We start from the raw sequence: 14,046 nt of genomic DNA, 5'->3' as shown, positions 1-14,046 counted from the left end.
TACAGGAACATTTACAAATGCTTCCATCAACACATTATTCATTTTTTTTTTTTTTACTAATTTTAACTACTCCGTGTGTAATGTGGGTGTGGACAAAAATCAATACTGGAAAATATTACAAGCCACAGAAATATGTTTTTCCCCTATATAAATAGAATAGATCCCCTGCAGAGTAATGCCTAAAATGAACCAGTGCTACTCAGTTTTGTCACTGCAATGCATGTCAATAGCTCTCATTACCTCTAATGAACTTATTACAGTGGAACCCGGTTATGTCGAGGGCCTAGGGGATGCCAAAAAGCGTCAAGATAACCGATGATCGAGATAAACGAAAACCAATATGGCGGCAATATATTAACGTGCTTGAAATTTCTTTATGTACATGATGTGCGTTAATAAATGAGAATGTGCATGCACGCGTTTTTGGAGTTTTGCCGCGATTTGTTTGATAAAGGCATGCTATAAAAATGTACATACATGTTTGTTAACTGTCAGGAAACCACCTGCCACGCCCCCTTCGGCGGCTGTCTTTCTCTGAAGCTCCCGGCTTCAAATCGCGCACATTTAGCACTCATCACTAGCTCCTATTTAAACCCCTCACTTCTACACTCTCAATGTCCGTTATTGTTGGTATATGTTGGTTCACGGCGGTTGTTGTTATCGCTCATGCGTATCCCGGTACGTGCCGTCTCACTTTCTCACCGGCTGCGCTTTTCTTCCCAAAGCGCATCCTGGATTCCCCCGATCCTGCGGTTGTTAATTCTATGTTTTTGCTGCTCAGCCCACGTTCTCCCGTGTGCTGTTCAGTGACCGTGCTTCTACCAAGCGCACCAGTGGATTATATATACACAGACTGCCTCTTTTTAGTTTGGGACTTAGTGGACCGCGCTCCCAGAGCGCACCACTGCAATATTCACGTTCAAGGCGAGTGTTTGTGTTTGGCTTTGCCCTGTGTTGCAATAAACTGTTTTGCTTTCACCTCCCGTTCATCGTATAACATTTAACAACAAAAGGCATATGTGCACCAACTAACAGCAGAGATTTACCAGTATACATTACAAACCACCGTCAATTCTCAAAACAAACCTTTATTATATTCTCCAACATTGCAAACACAAAGATCGCTCACAAAATCACTAAAAACGTGCTGGGTGCAGTTTGTTTTTACAAAAAGCTAACCAGTGTCAACATTAAATTCTCGAGTCATTTCACTCCGACACACAGCTCTGAAAAGCTCTTCTGCGGTACATTAACTTACAAGCTATTGGAAAGTAAATAAACGATGTGTGAATGTGTGTATTAGGCCAATCAGTATTCTATTGATAGCCCAAAATTTTAATGAACACGATTGATTGACAGCTGATAAATTACAGCAGAAAGAAAGAGAAAATGTGACACGCTTAATTTTAGAATTTTTTTTTCCAGCTTTTGCCATTTCATCATCATGTACGATACACAACATGTAATTGTGTATTAGGCTTGTGTTCTATTAAATTAGTAGTTCTATTAAATAAAAATGACTTAAATGGTCACTGTGGGGAAACGGAAAAGTAGCTTAGTTTAGTTGCATCACCAGTACAGGCTGTTACATGCTCTCTGTATTTTTGTATTCCCATAAAGATCTCAAGTGGGAAATAATTACAACCATAATTTAAAAAAATCCTCAGTAATTGTTTTCTACAAAAGTTGCAGAAACTCGAAATCTCTTTGGCAGTTCTGTCTCAGTTCTACAGGCACCACTGAGAAAATCATCCAGAAGTGTGTGTGCTTCATCTTAGCCTCCTTCTTAAAGGCCAGACTGACGTGAATCGCATTCAGTGAAAAGACTGGCTGGTCAGCAGCAGCCCTTAATTCAGGAGCTGCACTGACATCAAGGCTAAGACATGAACTGAGGAAAAAACAACAAAAAAAATCATTATAGGCCTCAAATATCCGGTGAACCATCTGCCTACGAAACATCCCCCACTTATGCTCAGTCAGATCCAGTACCACATGACATCTGGATATTTGTTTTACCAAGGGCAGACACTTTTCTGTACCATTTAAGAAAAACAAGCAGAACTGATGTTCCCTTTATAATATAAAGTTGTATGTATTTATTTATGCAGACTGTTTGTTTATGCTTTACTCAATATTGGTCCAACCTTAACCTTTTGGCTTAAAGAGAATCAAAATGATCCTGACGATGAATCAGCTCTATTTGGCAGGAAGTTACTGCCTATGCTGATAGGAAAGATGGCATACTGGCACTGGTGGCCAGAGTACGCAGACTTGTTTGTTCAGCACATCTGACAGATGTGGGATCTGATTGAAACCTGGGGAAATTTAATCCGAGTCAACACCATGAACTGCCATGTTCCTGAAATCATTTCAATATTTCTAGTGTGGCAGGATGGATTATTCTTCTGAAAGAGGTCACTGCTATTAGTTGCCATGATCGTGCCATGAAGGAAGCTATTTGGTCTTCAAGAATGTTTTTTAGGTACATGGTATGTGTCAAAGTAACATCAACATGAGTGCCAGGAGCCAAGGGTTCCAGCAGAACGTTGCCCAGAGCGTCACACCAACTCTGCCTTAAAGATGGCATACTGGCAGTGATAACCAAAGTATACCATTCTGTTCCTAAATATAACTACAGAAAAAGGTACACCTTTTTACTTGAGTAAATGTACTTGCTTGTGAATTGCAAAAGAACTGATAAAGTACAGATATTAAATAAATGTATGTACGTAGAGTAACAAAGTAAAAATACACTTTTTGTCCACCCTTGCATCCTTGGGACGGATAGCCTTTAATGTTTTTGTAGTTCAAGTGTGTTATGCAGCCCTGTGATGAAGCATATGCAGCAGTTTGAAAAGATGCACTTTGTAAGCTTTATGTCTCTCACACATTCTCTCTGGTTGAAGGTAAAAAAGCTAAATGATTCAAATAGGAACCCTCTTTGCTTATTCCATTTCTGGAGGACACAGAGATATTGTCACACCGCATCATTAAAATGTCCAGACATGGTTCTGCCCTAAACCAGACTGACTGGCGCAACGCACACTGGGGAAACCCATAAACTGGGACACTATGTTTTCTAAAAGATCCAGGATCTACCTGGAAATACTACTTAAAAAAAAGAGCACAATAGAGTCAATGAGAAAGGACAGAGAGCTATCTGTGGTAAAAGTTAAGCTTTTGTGAAGTATGTGTATTGTATGGGGCAGCTAAAGTGTCAGGCCTTGCTAGCTGACAGAAATGATAAATCTTGTCCTTGTCTAGAGGAAAGAAATAAAAAGCCGCCCAGCTACTTTCAGGTTAAAAATACTCTACAAAAGTAGAACGTCCTTCAGCGCCATCACACATGGATCTCTTTACAGCCCCTTTCTTCTTTCTACATCTCCCATTATTTCAATAGAACTTCCTCTCAATTACATTCACATGACACAAATCAGACATTTAAACACTCCGATTTTCACCCAAATTGAGTGGAACTTCGGTTATTGTCCTTGTTTTAAAATGAAACACGCAGTTAATTACTAGAAGAAACATTCAGCAAAGACTTGCTACGATGGGTTAGAATACATTCAAAATGTTTTATTACCAAATCATAAAACCCTCAGGATAGAGGAAGAGAATGAGAGTGGAACAAGTGAGCGGAGGAAAGCTCAGCATCGCTCCACCCTGACAGCTGAACAGTCTCAATCGCACAAGAACACACCCTAGAAAAGGTTGTCGTGGCCACAGAACAGTTTTTGGCCCAAACGTCACCGCTGTTCTGGGCTTATGATGGGATGAGTTCCAATAAAAGTCCTCTGTAGTATGTTCAGCAGAATACACAATGGATGCTTACTTTTGTGGACTTTGAAAGAATATAGAAGCTTCAACTCAATGGCACATGCTTCAAAGTGATTTCAAGTATTTCCCCCAATACATGAATGAGCGTGTGCACACACACACACACACACACACACACACTCAGTCCACTCAAATTGAAAAGGCACCCTGGCACAGAGCAGCAAAATCCCTAAACTCCATAGTAGACAAAAGAGAGAATAATTACTTTTTGATGTGCAGCAGACTATAAACCTGGGACGATGCTTTCAAAGCCTGGCTGTACACAGCCTACTCCTTTCACTGTCAGTGGGAGGTATCTACTACTAGCTTTTGCCTTCCTGCCATTAGAGCATAATCTCAAAACGCACTTGTTGGAATGTAATCAAATCAGGCAGAAACAGTGCCCTGTTGCAGGCAGTTGCCCTGGTGTTGTACTCTCTACCTCTTTTTATACAACACCCCAAACCCCCCCCCACACACACACACACACACACACACACTCTTTCGTTTTCTTTAGCAGAGTGGTGTGTTTTTGTATGTGTGTGTTTGGCCACACTGGATGACAGTGTAATTGCAGTAATGTGCCGCTATCAGTGGCATGTTTTAAATGTTTAAATGTTTAACAGAAACATTCACCAGATTCTGGCATTCATTATAGGTCACATCACAAAATATAAACAAACAAACTCATCCCACATGTACATGTATGCAAATTCTATTTACATGTATAAATGCATACTTGTGGCAAACATTACAAATACAACATAAAATAAAAAACCATGAACAGTAACTCCGACTTTACAGTAACTGTTCCCCTCACCAACAGATTTTTTATGTGGTTTCGGTAATGTGGCTTAATCTTGCAGCTAAATTATTATTTGAAAATCTCCTGGTACTTCATGGAGCACATGATGCAATGCATTTCACATTCACATTCCACAACAGATTTGCTGCACTCCTCCAAAGAAACTATACAAAATAAAATTAACATCTATCTCTCTCATAGATAGATTATCTCATTCTCTCCTTCTTCAAGTGCTTTAATCCTCTCTCTTTCTCATATATATATATATATATATATATATATATATATATATATATATATATATATATATATATATATATATATATATGAATCTGTATCTATGTATATCTATCTATATCGCTATCTTTTTCCATCTATATCCATCGATCTATTAAGCTATTCAGCCATTCATCCATCTGTATCCAAATCTATTAATTTCTATGAAATACATTTGACAATCGAGCTTTTTATTTTTTATTTATTTTGAGGATGATGTTATTTTCAATTCTGAATTTATTTTTGGAATCTGCATGCAATGTTCCCTAAATTAGATTAGGGAAGTGCTGTATCTATTATGTTTTTAAACTAGCAGCAGTGGTTCTTGCACAGTAGAAACACATTTGACCCAAACACTAATGTGGTTAATTAAAATGTAAATTGAAAGCAGCCATCTGATTGATGATTGTGTGTGTGTGTGCGTATGTATGTGTGATTAAACCCTGACAATGGCTTAAAATCTTTACAGCAAAAGGCTACAAATATTTCTGCAGGCTCTGAGAATAATCTGATATACGCTCTGTCCTCTTGGTAGGACCAACAGAAGACAGATCTGTACTGAAAGGTGCTGTATACTAAAACTTCTATTTATTGTTCTTATTATTGCTGCTACTATTAATATTCATATACTGTAAATAGCTCCTTATATAGCTGTACATGAAATAAGTTTTTGTTGCTCAGTATGGTTAATTATTATAGGTAGAAGGAGAAACAAACCAAAGACAACTGATTTAAGTAATAAAAAATACAAAAATAAAGATGCACAACATGCACACCAAATTTCACTTGGAAAAACACAACACACAAAAAAAAAAAAACAATAGAGGACAAACACATTTTGGGCATTCTGCAAGCAGGGGCCGAGGCAAAATGATAGGTTATCAGGATGCAAGGAAATATGTGAATTTAACAGGGCATTATTCATTTCCTGTAAGGTCATTTGACCAACAAATACCCCATCTACAGTGAGCAATGCACTCTACAATGAGAACTAGCCATACAGTATTGTTCAAAATAATAGCAGTACAATGTGACTAACCAGAATAATCCAGGTTTTTAGTATATTTTTTATTGCTACGTGACAAACAAGTTACCAGTAGGTGCAGTAGATTCTCAGAAAACAAACAAGACCCATCATTCATGATATGCACGCTCGTAAGGCTGTGCAATTGGGCAATTAGTTGAAAGGGGTGTGTTCAAAATAATAGCAGTGTGGCATTCAATCACTGAGGTCATCAATTTTGTGAAAAAACAGGTGTGAATCAGGTGGCCCCTATTTAAGGATGAAGCCGGCACTTGTTGAACATGCATTTGAAAGCCTGAGGAAAATGAGTCGTTCAAGACATTCTTCAGAAGAACAGCGTACTTTGATTAAAAAGTTGATTGGAGAGGGGAAAACCTATAAAAGAGGTGCAAAAAAATTATAGTCTGTTCAGCTAAAATTATCTCCAATTCCTTAAAATGGAGAGCAAAACCAGAGAGACGTGGAAGAAAACGGAAGACAACCATCAAAATGGATCGAAGAATAACCAGAATGGCAAAGGCTCAGCCAATGATCAGCTCCAGGATGATCAAAGACAGTCTGGAGTTACCTGTAAGTACTGTGACGGTTAGAAGACGTCTGTGTGAAGCTAATCTATTTTCAAGGATCCCCCGCAAAGTCCCTCTGTTAAAAAAAAAAAAAAAAAAAGGCATGTGCAGAAGAGGTTACAATTTGCCAAAGAACACATCAACTGGCCTAAAGAGAAATGGAGGAACATTTTGTGGACTGATGAGAGTAAAATTGTTCTTTTTGGGTCCAAGGGCCACAGACAGTTTGTGAGATGACCCACAAACTCTGAATTCAAGCCACACTACACAGTGAAGACAGTGAAGCATGGTGGTGCAAGCATCATGATATGGGCATGTTTCTCCTACTATGGTGTTGGGCCTATTTATCGCATACCAGGGATCATGGATCAGTTTGCATATGTCAAAATACTTGAAGAGGTCATGTTGCCTTATGCTGAAGAGGACATGCCCTTGAAATGGTTGTTTCAACAAGACAATGACCCCAAACACACTAGTAAACGAGCAAAGTCTTGGTTCCAAACCAACAAAATTAATGTTATGGAGTGGCCAGCCCAATCCCCGGACCTTAATCCAATCGAGAACTTGTAGGGTGATATCAAAAATGCTGTTTCTGAAGCAAAACCAAGAAATGTAAATGAATTGTGGAATGTTGTTAAAGAATCATGGAGTGGAATAACAGCTGAGAGGCGCCACAAGTTGGTTGACTCTATGCCACACAGATGTGAAGCAGTTTTAAAAAACTGTGGTCATACAACTTTATATTAGTTTAGTGATTCACAGGATTGCTAAATCCTAGAAATAAAAATGTTTGTACAGTCAACGGCATACACTGCTATTTTTTTGAACACACCCCTTTCAACTAATTGCTCAATTGCACAGCCTTACGAGCGTGCATATCATGAATGCTGGGTCTTGTTTGTTTTCTGAGAATCTACTGTACCAACTGGTAGCTTGTTTGCCACGTAGCAATAAAAAAAAGAAAAAAAGAAAAAAAAAACTAAAAACCTGTATTATTCTGGTTAGTCACATTGTACTGCTATTATTTTGAACAATACTGTATGTAAGAAGTGCATCAAGGTAAATAACATGGGAAGAAATTTATTGATCATTCCAATCATACTGATGATAATGAGCAGACATCTTTATATATGCAAAGTCAGAAAACAAAACAAACGATAAAGCATTTTTTGAGACATACCTCAGTTTGGAGGTTTTTTAATAAAACTGGAAATTACAGGCACATATATTAAAGAAAGTTGCATGATGTTATTCATACTAGAGAGAAATGGTCTTCCTGACCCAATTTCCAGCTTAGAGTATTGCCCACGTGTTGCACCACTACACTGAAATCAGCCCTCCCATCTCTAAAAAGAGAATCAAATAACCAAAGTGGTATGCAAGTGGGAAATCCCTTTCGAGACCGGAGTCTTATTTTCAGAAAGGCCTGACAGAAGAGGAAGGCATTACTGCTGCCCACAGCCAGTCAGTTCCAGTATATAGTTCAGTCATAAATTAATCCTGTATTCAAATGTCCAAAAAGAAGATGAACAGATGGCCAAGTGCTGTTGGGGAGAAGAGAGAGCATGAGCTTTTAGCCGTGATGTGAAAGAAGCAGCTATGTGAGAATGGCTATGGTGCTTCTAAATAAATGTCCTTGTTCAGTAATGTGCATTCTAGTTACTGGTAGACTTTAACTTTGTTGAATATTGGCAGCATAGTGTTATTGCTAGAGGGAAATTGGCTAACAGTATTAGGTGATATCTTTGAAGACAGAGTATAATGGTGCATGTTTCTCCACTTTCATGTCTTTGTTACTATGATAGATTATGTTCATGCTTACAGGTCTACACAAAATTTCAACTTTAACAATTTTTAAAACGTTACTACTGCAGTCTCCCAGGCAGTCAGTCAGTGTGCTTCCAGGGTAATATGAAACGCTCTACCCAGCTATGGCTTCTCTGGGAACAATTTTCACTGATACAGCAAAAAATATAATAAGAATTGAATCTAAAATGTCAGTTACATAATGGTATTTATTATTGGTGTATAATAGCAATATCACACCCATAGCAATGCTGCTATTTACTATAGCAGCACTCTGGCTAGTGCATTATTTTTTAGATACAAAAATACAGGAATGTAATCAAATTTTACTGTAATATTAATGTCACTCAAAGGTTAGTTTATTAGAAAACCCTGTATCATTCATTTAAACTACTTGTTTATTCATGAAACCATCTAGTCAGTCAATCATATGGCAGCAATGCAATGTATAATAAATACATACAGGGAAAGGCTTTATTTAAATGTTCATATAAGAATTTTTGGGAAAAATGTGATCTTTGCAACTAACAACCATGAATAGTCGCAAGAGTCTACACAGAATGATGTGAAACTGACATGGAAATGCCTGGTTGATAAGAGAGGTCAGAAGAGAAATGGTCCGAGCAAACAGGGCGGCTATATAAACTTGCAAGCCACTCTTCACAACCACCATTAGTTGAATGTGATACCATGTCAGGCTCCACGTCTGTTAACCATGAACTGGAATCTGAGGCTACAGGCGGAAACTTGGCTGTGGAAGATTGAAAAATAATGGCCTGGCGTACTTCTAGTTTTCAGCAAGCATGTATCCATGGTCTGGGAATGTAAAAAAGGGTAATGAAAAATACAATCATTTTTTTTTATTTGTGCCCCCTGCTATCGAGAAAACAGCAACACTGAGCCTCTTCTTGTAGCGTCTAAAATTGTGGCAAATCTTGGACTAATTTTCCATGCAGAACATTTAAACCTCCTTTATATTCTTAGAGCTGTCCATGTGGAATTGCATCTTCGGTTCAAACCACAGGTTTCCAGTAGGGTTTCTTTATCCATCTGTGAACCAGCTGCCTTTTTCTACTTTGAAAATTCTTTGGTGGCACGTGTGCATCATCATATTTATACCCCATGAAAACAGGACATATTGTAGTTAACAACAGAGTTCCTGTGAACTGAGAGCAAATAAAAATAGGGAGTTTAAGTTTTTGACACTAAATTTCTTTCTTTTTTTTTTTTTTTAAGAATTTTATTATATATATTATATGTTTTGGACAAATTGGAGTTATAGCATGTAACAATTTTTATAGTATAATGTCTTTGTGCTTTGTAATTACTGTATGTCAAACTTTATTTTTAAAATCTCAAGTGTGTGTGTCAAACTCCACATGCATTTTCAACACCAGAGCCAAATGTGATGCACTCCATTACAGGGTGTAAGCATTAAAAAAAAGATGCAATGAGCCTCAGTTCTCTTCTCCTGTGGAAAGACCCAGAAAGACTGAGTGAAATGAGTCTGATCTGTCCTGACCCAGTGTAAAAAATTGAAAGGGCCACAAGGGAAAGCTGTCTGACACCTTAGAGTACCTCAGTGAACAAGACCCTGTAGAAATAAAACAGTCAAGGACTGCAAAATAGAGACTATCGCTACTACAACAGGACTATTCATATGGTCTCTCAGGTTCTGGCAGGTTTAACGCTTAGACTGGGAATAAACCTACATGCATAATCTGATCATTGCAGCATTTTTATTGTATAATCAAAAATCTGTTATAAAGCTACTACATTTCTTCTAGACAGCAACATATTCATCATTTGCATAATATCAACGTTTTTGACTTCAGGGGTTAAAAAAAAGAACTGATTGTAAAATAATTTTTTTGAAGTTGAATAATCGCCCCAAAAATTATTCAACATTTTAAAATTAGGAGCTAATAATTGAATTATGTATATTTAGCTAAACCTATTATATCTTCACACTGCATATCTTTCATCAAGGTCTTTTTAGATCTGAAAGTTTTCTACGTTTTCAGGTGCTTTATTGGGATAAAGCACTATTGGCATAAAGCTCCTTTATTGCCTTTATTGGCAATAATTACACATTTGAATTGCCAAAGCAAGTAAAAATGGAATCGCAATAAAGTAAAACAAACAAAACATCAGAAATAATATAAAAAACAAAATCTGTCTAAATAAATTTAAATGAAAAAAAAATAGTGCAAACTATGTACAGACATTAAGAAAAGATAAAAGGTACTTTTAAGTCCTTGACATACAAAGCATGACGTATTGAATATGGTTTTCTTGAAACTCCATTTTTGTACTGTTAGATGCTAAAGAACATTCTCAAAATTCCATAAATATAAACATGCAGCTACAAAATGCTGTAATTATAAATATATTCCCCCCATAATTTAACTGACTATTTGGGTGCACAATTGTTGTGATTGACAAAGTAATATAGTGCAATAGTTTATACTGTTTCCTAAATACCCTGTTTCTTATACCATTGTATTACATGTTTAGATCAAAGTTCTTTAGCAATTTAAGACTGTTATTATTTTAAACAGCAAGACCGGATAAATGGGGAGGGTTGGGTTAGGAAGGGCATCCAGCATAAAAACATGTGCCAAATCAAACATGCGGATCATAAATACGGACGATCCGCTGTGGCGACCCCTAATGGGAGAAGCTGAAAGAAAGTTTATTATTTTAAGCAGCTTCTGGATTTCTCCATTTAATTACTGAAGTTAAAGCTTAGAGGTAGAACTGACTTTTAAATAGACTTAGCTAGAAATATAATGGCTAAGCTGGTTAAATAAAACTAGATAGCAAAATGCTGCCTGTCACAATGCAGTACAATTTAAATGTTTCATGTAGCTCATCAGGTGAACAGAATTATGGCATTGCCTTTGCTAAGACAGACAGATATCTAATGCTGTCGACATAGGCAGCTGCAACAGACGGTCTGAATAGAATGGTTTTATTCAAGTGTCCACAATAGGAATAATGTTTGCTTTGATTATTGGGTATTTAGACTAACCAAATATTGACGTATGCTAAGTTCTGTCATTACATTAAATGCAAAAGGGGTCAGGGCTGGGGATTGATGAAGGTTAAAGTTAGCTAACGTCTGGTTCAGCTGGTCTTCTTTCATCCTGCTAGAGTACACAACCCTGCCTGTGCGTCTCCTCTCAACGCCACAAACCCATTATTCTTACCTACCAATTACTCACACACAGTGCACACTTGGCCTGCAAACAAAGTGAACCCCCCCCAATGAAGAGACAGCCGATGTAACCAAACAAAACTCAAATTAGACAGTCAGCCAGCCTGGAGATAAAGCACTCATGTTCGGCTTCTTTTCCCTGCACTCAATTAGTCCTGCACCTATCGTACTGGATGTTTTCTCTACAGATGATTAATGTCTGGTCAACAACTCGACCTTGGGATGAATTTTAAAGACAAGCGGTGGGAGTCCCAAGCAAACCAAACAGATTTCTTATTTTCTATATCTTTGGGTCTACATTTGATATCAAAACAGCTTTTAAAAATAATGAAATGTTTAAAAAGTTATTATTTTAAAGTAAAAAGTATTCGTGTGCGTGTGTGTGTGTGTTTGTTGGGGGGCATTTGGGAAGGTGCAGGGGGGTGCTACGAAATGTATGGTGAGAAAAGAAAATTTTTATTGGCTGGAAAATGATAAAACAGCTCTTTTTTTTAAACTGGAGCATTATTTATTTCACAGAGTTTTCCTGAAGGATGCTGAGGGACTGCATGCAATTACAGTTGTTCTGAAGTAAAAGAGCAGAGAAGCTCTTGCCTGTCAGTCCAACAAATGCTTCCTAATCCAATGTGTCCTATAAAGATGCTCCACAAATAAGAACGTGCCCACCAATCGCTGGAACTGAGAGCAGTGTTCGTTTACTCTAGCCTGTCATGGAACAATGACGAACGCGTGAATACCGCATGCTAACAGGAAGAGGACTATCCAACAGCAGCATGCTTCATAAGCTCTTGTACTAATAAACCACTACAGTGCATTTACACTCACTCTATCACAGCTGAGGCCAGTAGAGTCCAGCCTCTCTGCACAGCCAACCATGCATTTCCTGCTCTGTGTACCCAGGAGAGAAGAGCAAAGAGTCTTTTGAGCTTCTTTGCTACAGTGATTGAGGTAGTGGGGGAGAGAGAGAGCGGGGGAGAGAGAGAGAGAGAGAGAGAGAGAGAGAGAGAGAGAGAGAGATGGAGGATTAAAGCACTTGAAGAAGGGAAGGATGCTGCCATGCTTTGTTAGCAACTGGCAGCCACTACTATGTCATGCGCCACATACTCTGGTCACCATAGCAACTGCAGCCCAGGCCTTTTTCCTGGGGGCCGAGTGGCTTTTGGTCAGCTCTAGTCACGGAGCATAAGGGCCCTTTCTGAGCAGCACAGGACTATTCAGAGTGGCGAGCCCCTGCTAGGAGCTACAAAGGGGCCCCGAATTTCATTACCAGTTCTCAGAAAAAGAGTCAGTGCTCATTCACTGAGACATTTAACACTGATCGCCAGAAAGACTGTGCACCCTTTGACTGAGAACACCTGGTCCTGCAGACAGGAAAACTAAGCAGCCAACTGTTTAATAAACGCAACCATCAACAAAAACAACAAAAGAAATGCTCTCTTTTTTGCTTCATCATCAAATATTGCAGACTGTGCAGTTTGCTCTAAAGATTAGAAGCAAATGGGTCTTACCTTATTGTTTGCACATACAATGGCAAAAGCACCTCACACAGCTCTCCACAGCTAAAAAAAATAAAAGAGAAAGCCAGTTAGAAACAGGAAGACTAATCAGCAGGATTCTTGCTGAATCACAGTTTTTGGGCAGAGCAATTTCTGCTAATAACACTCGACAGGTTTAGCCTTATATTATAAAACAACTAATAATTGACCTGATTTATTTTGTCTGCACTGCAGCTACACGTTTACTCATTTAATTCCAGAAACAAAAAACAAAAGAAAAACCACGCAAAAAAAAAAAACCACGCCATTATGAAATGCTCGTTATTTCAGCACAAGTGCTGGTGTGAAGCTCTGAGGGCATCACGGGCCTTCTAATGCAGTCATTAGTGGAGGAAAGCATGGTGAAAGGTTCAGGGAGAAATTGGTAAAAGGTTATGGTCAGGAGGGGAAAAGAGATATAGCAAGAGGTTCGGAACAAGCCAGTGTGTAGAAGAGTGGGAAGCAAAAGGTTGAAAAGAAAAAAGAAACAGGTCAGAGATGTTTTTTCCCCACAATGGGAGGTGCAGGCAGGTAATAAGATACATATTTGTAAACATTCCCTTTCATTCTGTGAGAAAAAGAAGATTAAGCGTTTTCCTTAAGTAGACAATCCAGCAAACGGTCTTTTCTGTTTCGACTCTAATCCAAACCAAGTATTGGCAGAGTTTAAAAGGCTGAACACTAAGGATGTTCAAATAGGCCTGTCAAACAACAGGACTTCTAGAGGCTTTTAGTAATCTATTGTCTTTCTAGCACAAATACAGTCAACATTTAACATCAAAAGCCAAACCTGCCCAATCTAAATTGTGATTCATTCTTCCAGTATTATCTTTTGTTTAGGAGGAAAGGCCTTCAGAGAGGGTATCATGACAACACGTTCTCATGCCATTTACACCAAACTAAATCATCATCATTTGAACAATACTAAAAGATTTAGAAGAGACTGGGGTAAGTGGAAAAACATCTAGAGAAAATGTGGGAAGAAAGTAGGAAGT

At 38.2% G+C, this 14,046-nt stretch overlaps 1 protein-coding gene across 1 annotated transcript in view; it reads right to left on the bottom strand.

The window, feature by feature from the left end:
• The window catches only part of tln2b (talin 2b), a 124,265-nt gene that overhangs the window by 79,133 nt on the left and 31,086 nt on the right, over positions 1–14,046 (bottom strand). The window contains exon 2 of the mRNA XM_083545856.1: positions 13,025–13,075. The gene's annotated coding sequence lies outside the window, so the exon portion shown is untranslated. The remainder of the gene's footprint in view (positions 1–13,024; positions 13,076–14,046) is intronic.

This window comes from Silurus aristotelis (assembly GCF_946808225.1).
Source record: "Silurus aristotelis genome assembly, chromosome: 7".
In the NCBI taxonomy this organism is placed as follows: Eukaryota; Metazoa; Chordata; class Actinopteri; order Siluriformes; family Siluridae; genus Silurus; species Silurus aristotelis.
The sequence above is the reverse complement of the archived record's forward strand: the minus strand, read 5'-3'. Positions and strand labels throughout refer to the sequence as shown.